The following is a 5,992-nucleotide window of genomic DNA, read 5'->3' as shown; positions in this document are numbered from 1 at the left end:
GGGAATACACAGTTTACACGCAAGGAGGATTCATACCATTTCGTAAAGAGAACATGCAACTTAGAGTGTGAGCTCAAATTGCAAGAGCTATCTTTGACGTTTGTGTCAATTTTGTTTTATATTAAAAAATAAAAACAAAAAAGCGCCTGTCTCGCAAACAGTAGATCATGAGTTCGAATCTCGTCGGAGCCTCGCTGTTATTTTACTTTTAACTAGATATAAAATTTTGAGAAACTCTAAAAATATTAGTTGCTTGAGATATGCATTAATGCAAAGAATAAGGTAAAACTGCAAACGAGTTAATTTAGTTAAATTACTGAATTATTCAGCATTAATCTCGCTTCAGAACAAGGGCTCCGTGGCTTAGTGGTTAAAGCGCCTGTCTTGTAAACAGGAGATCATGAGTTCGATTCTCGTCGGAGCCTCGTTGTTATGTTACTTGAAGTAGTTTTCGTAGCTAGTTAATTTTGAGATACTCTAAAAATATTAGTTTCTTGTATTATGCATATATGTAAACCATAGGTTTAAAGTGCAAATGAGTTAATTTAGTTAAATTTCTGAAATATTCAGCATTCATATCGCTCCACAACAAGGGCCCCGTGGCTTAGTGGTTAAAGCGCCTGTCTTGTAAACAGGAGGTCATGAGTTCGATTCTCGTCGGCGCTTCGTTGTTATGTTACTTGAACTTGTTTCGTAGCTATTAAATTTTGAACAAGTACGAAAAGTTGGGAAACCCAACGTGTTACCTCTCCGTGTCGAGATGACTATAACTACCCCCTTAAACATACTAAATATGCATCTATCGCTTTCTACACACACAAATATTTACTGGTAAATAAATTGACAACCTACAAGCAAAGAAAAATTCTCAAGAATGGCTCCCGCAAATTTAAAAGGTCTATTTTCAACTAGGTGGGCGTATCTGATTAGATTTAAAATATATATTTTTGGTCTGACTGTTATCTACACCTAGATGGTTTTCAGTCAAACAAACAAGGAGCATAAACACAAGAGTGGAAGCTTCAGTCTTATTTAAAACATTTAAAACATTTAAAACAATTATCATCTCTACAAATAGCTTACACATGCCTTTTTTACCAATGCCTAAGACCGAGGATTTTGCCATGATATCTGGTTGCTTTTCTGTAATAGTCTTCCATCAAACACCTCTCCGATGGATGAAGGACTGAAAGATTTTTTTACATATGGCTGAGAAAATTAGTCAACAGTAGAATCCAAGAATTCATGGAGGTTCATTTGGATAAGGTCAGAAGAGAGAAGAAAGTATTAGGAAAGGGGGAGACAAGCTTTATGCTGCGGTGTCAAGTAACAAGCAGCTGACAAAAAGTCAAAAGTCTGGCTCAATAAAAAACCGGAAAGGTAATCGCGGATAATTTAGATAAAGAAAGAATTGACAGTTCCTGACTTCCCAACCCAATCTATCGCTACAAAATCAAAACAAAAAGGAATGAAGACCACGAGAAGGACGAAAACTAAACGAACTCTTTCGGATCTTAATGCCACTGTTGCTGAAACTATAAATGAAGTAGTTAACTATCCTAAGTCCTCTACATCATCTAAATGTCACCCCAAACCATCTAAAACAGCAGCTAGTGGAAAATTTTCTTCAATAAGCTGCCGAAAAACCGCAGAAAATGCAACTAATGCTACAATTGAAGGTCAAGCCTCAAGAAAAAGGCAACGTGACCCTAAAATGGAAACAATCGTACAAAATAAATCCACGAGTCCAGTTTCTAAAGTCAGAAGGATTCGTTAGAAAAAACTATTTTATGATTAAGCTTAATTATGTGATAAACAAAACTGTGTGATAAGCAATTGCAATAAAATGTTCCTATATTTAATTTGGCTGTCATTAATTTAAAAATATCATTACCACGAAAACTACATTTCTACAGTTCAACTTCTCCAAGAAATAGATGGGTGTCTCTGATGTTACGGTAACTTGCGTTGTTTGCTGTGACATTGCGCCATTGCGGGGTGTCTATTTACCCCTGTTTTTCGGGCCTAAATAGATGGCCCATAGGGGCGAGACTATTTTTTCCCGAAAAACAGGGGTAAATAGTCTGGAAATAAAACGGAGCTATTTTCGCCTGTCTTACAGGCGTCATAATTTTCAGGCCAAAATAGTTCAGTTGTATTTCCCTAATATTTACCTCTGTTTTTCGGGCCTCGAAATTAACGGACCAAAATAGGATGGCCAACGTGGCACTGACTATTCACCCCTGTTTATCGGGCGTCGAAATTATCAGGCCAAAAGGGTCAGGAATTAAAATCCTAGCTATTTTGAACTGTTTTTCGGGCTTCCATTTCCAACGGGCCAAAATAGGATTTCCCGCGCGGCACTGACTATTTACCCCTGTTTATCGGGTGTCGAAATTATGAGGACAAAATGGTCAGGCATTAAAACACTAGCTATTTTTGCCTGTTTTTCGGGCCTCAATTGCCAACTGGCCAAAATAGGATTGGCCGCGCGGCACCGACTATTTACCCCCGTTTCTCTGGCGTCAAACAGGTGATGGTTTCTGGCCCGAGTGGTTTCCAAAGTGGTTTCCCCTTTCGCGGCCTCGCAGATGTTGCTTCTTTCAAGGTTTGAACGCCCAGTTTGTTTTATTTTTAAGTGTATTCACACGAAAACATTTTGTATGTATTTTTAAATATCACTCATTTTTGGGGCCAGGTACAGATTGGCGAGTAAAGGGCCATTCACACGAAAACATTTTGAACTCGTTTTAGTTATGACCCTTCTTTGGACACTTTTTAAGCTGCGTCCGAATAGTTAGACAACTTCCAAGCCAAAAATTAGCCGATTAATTTTCAGTCTACTTGAAATCAACGCAAAATATTCGGACACCGAGCTGGCACCATAGATTTATTAATACTGGCGTACTGGATTGTTCACTGAGGGTGAAACGCGGCCAATATTCTTCGCCCAAGACCCTTAGTTCCCCCTGGCGAATAAGGGCAGAACTTAAGAGTGGAAGTACTTTCTGGTACAAATTAATTTCTTTTCCTGTAGTCGTTCATTGGCTATTTCACGATGACGTCAACTTACTATTTTGGCGGGAAACCTTTCAGCCAATTATCGACGACTGGAAAACACTACCGTTTGTCCCACCAAGAACTTCCGCTTTTGTATATACCCCCAAAGCCTCTCCAGCCGCTCCACATCGCGAGCATTTTTCAATGCACTGTGGAAGGTACGAGAGATCTATCCAGTGCACAGTATTAGTAAATTCATGGTAAAACTAGTGCGTTATAACAAGAACAAGGCGACCCAAGGGCTCGTAATACTAGCCACATCGTACCGTACTTAACAGGCGTACAGAAAATTTATGTGAATAGCCCCTCGATGCGCTACTTTTAAATGTGCTAAAATTATTACCCGTAATCTTTACTTCAATAAATTTATTTATGTTATAATTATAATAGTGCGACATCAAGAGAAATTATGAGTAAGTAGCCCCTCGATGCGCTACCCCTAACATTGCTAAAATGATTACCCGTAAGACCAGTCTAAAAACGAGGCGTTATATTTAACAATGCTAAATTGTTCACACGCTATAGTAACCCTTAATAGAAGAACAGTAAGTTTTAGTGATTACCCCCTCGATGATCGAGTTACCTTTAACAGTGCTCTATTAATACACGTACAGAAAATTTTAGTTTACAACATAGACATATGCCGACGCGTAATTTTCGCATCTTATAAATTTCTAACATGAACGTATGGTTAGAAGGTTTGAAAGATAAAGAATTCGGTAAAACACCTAATAATTGTAATATCCCGGGCCTTAAGACCATTCTAAAAATAACGTCAATAACTACTAGCTTTTCCTTTCAAAATTTTCCTCGATTTCTTTGAATGTTGAAAGAGGGGAGCGGTCAAACACTTATTGTCGACGGGTGAGAGGAATTTTCAAGGGAGAGTATAGACGAACAAAAAATATCAACTTCACCACAATTCTCTCCCTTTCACTTTCCCTTCAATGACGAACGAAAAATTTTATACTGGCAAAGGCTCTACTTTTGACAGTACTACTACGAGAATGACAACGGGGCAGGTCAAACTAAGAGCCTCGTCGTAGATGTTCATCATACGATGTGGCTAAAAATTGAAACATACTGTATAGAACATATGTTATAAATTTATGGTAATAGGAATCACCGTGCAGCAGACATTTTTAAAACTTATCTAGGCGGTTATCGATTGAGGAGCTAGATGTCGAAGTTTACGTCACGAATAATTTCCCTCGTCGCGCGTTGAGACTTGCGCGCGCTTCCCCTCGCGTTGCTTCCTATTTTGATCGCTTCCATCGTGGATTAAACAACCTCTCAGGAAAAACTCTCTCTCTGGTAGATTTTACTATACTAGTAGTTGAAGATGTTTGTTACAATTTTACCCCCTAACCGATACAAATCTGGATGTTGATTTTTGAAACGTTGCCCCTTCAATATTTCATCCCCGTGTATCGGTAGCTTTAAGCTTCCGGTGATGACAATTTTTGTTACCAAGGTGCGATTCAAACAAATTTTTTATCAGAGAGAGTTATCCCTGAGAGGTTGTTTAATCCATGCTTGCATGAATCATCTCATTTGGTCAACCAAATTTAATTATAACGCGTGACGGTTAGTATTCAAGCCCGGTGTGTTATAAAATAATTTGGTGCTGCTCTCAGAATAATAAAGAGTGGATGGATGGGAAATGTAGTAAACTGTCTTAATAATAACGGTTTTGTGTGTTCTTGGTGTCAGATAGTTCGTCTTTTTTATAAAATAGAAGTATAGGGTAAGAGAATAAGTTTTATTTTATTTGCAAACGCACACATCTCGTTTTCTTTGGTATTTTACCTTCTCGAAGATATAGTTTTAGCCAGTTTAAGTACAGTATTTTGAGGCTTTAAATATTTCTTTAAATTGCCCTCGTGACATTATACCACGTTAATTATATAGGGATCACACTTAAATTCGCACAACCATTCATACCCCTTCTTTGAATGTTTTTTGAGACACTAATGCATGCTTGGTGATACCATTCAGAGGACCTGTCGCATTGTATCATTTTACTTCTGCATGCGCAATATACCAAACTCTCTGTACACTCGAAAATAACCTTTAAACAAATTGAATTACTTGATCGGATTGGGAAGGGAGATAACTTTTTTCTCCAAACACTGAAATAGATCATTCCTCATTCTATTATTTTCTTTGTCATAAATTATGCAACCAGGTTCTTTATGCAAACATGCGTTTAAGGGTCCAGCCGATGAGAGTTCTAGTGGTCCTGATGAGGGGGAGGATCTTGGGACTGGGAGCTTGCCTGTCGGGGGCAGGTGCCACTAGCCCTCTCGGGACTGATGAGTTGTAGCTAGGTCCCTTATGAACCACTCTCTTAGGGATCATGGGGACGCTACGTGCAATTCAAATCAATCTGCACCATAGTAAGGCGGCCTCTGCGGTACTCTACTATAGGTTTACTATAGAGGGTCTTGATCTGGCCCTCATACAAGAACCGTGGATTTGCCATGGCAAAATCCTCGGTCTTGACGCGGCGGGGTCACTATTTCACGACCATACTGCTGCTAGACCTAGGGCGTGTATTCTGGTTCGGAAGGGATCTTTGTTGTATCTCTCTACCGCTGTACACATCCCAGGACACGGCGGCCGTGAAGCTAGTCCTGGCCACTGGGCATGCCAAGTTGACTTTCACGGCTGCCTCTGCATACTTTGCCCGCGACGCGGACTCTCTCCCGACAATTGAGGTGATCAATTTGGTCAATCAATGTGAAAAGAGAGGGTAGAAACTAATCATTGGCTGCGACGCCAACGCTCATCACATCATGTGGGGCAGTTCTGACTGCAACAGGAGAGGTGATGATTTACTAGAATATTTAGTTGGTTGTAAACTCTATATTCTTAATCAAAACAATGAACCTACTTTTGTTACTTCTAATAGAAGGGAGGTCATTGACCT

General features: G+C 39.4%; 2 non-coding genes across 2 annotated transcripts; both read left to right on the top strand.

Moving 5' to 3' along the window:
- The first annotated feature begins 352 nt into the window (after positions 1–352).
- Positions 353–425, top strand: TRNAT-UGU (transfer RNA threonine (anticodon UGU)). Its single transcript has one exon. It is a non-coding gene; the product is annotated as a tRNA-Thr (tRNA).
- Positions 426–593: 168 nt separating this feature from the next.
- TRNAT-UGU (transfer RNA threonine (anticodon UGU)) lies at positions 594–666 on the top strand. Its single transcript has one exon. It is a non-coding gene; the product is annotated as a tRNA-Thr (tRNA).
- The last annotated feature ends 5,326 nt before the right edge of the window (positions 667–5,992 follow it).

The sequence above is a fragment of the Phalangium opilio genome, unplaced genomic scaffold (assembly GCF_054372755.1).
Source record: "Phalangium opilio isolate 3A_F unplaced genomic scaffold, DU_Popi_V2 ptg000040l_1, whole genome shotgun sequence".
NCBI lineage: Eukaryota > Metazoa > Arthropoda > Arachnida > Opiliones > Phalangiidae > Phalangium > Phalangium opilio.
Note: the sequence above shows the minus strand (reverse complement) of the source record. Positions and strands in the feature narration are given on the sequence as shown.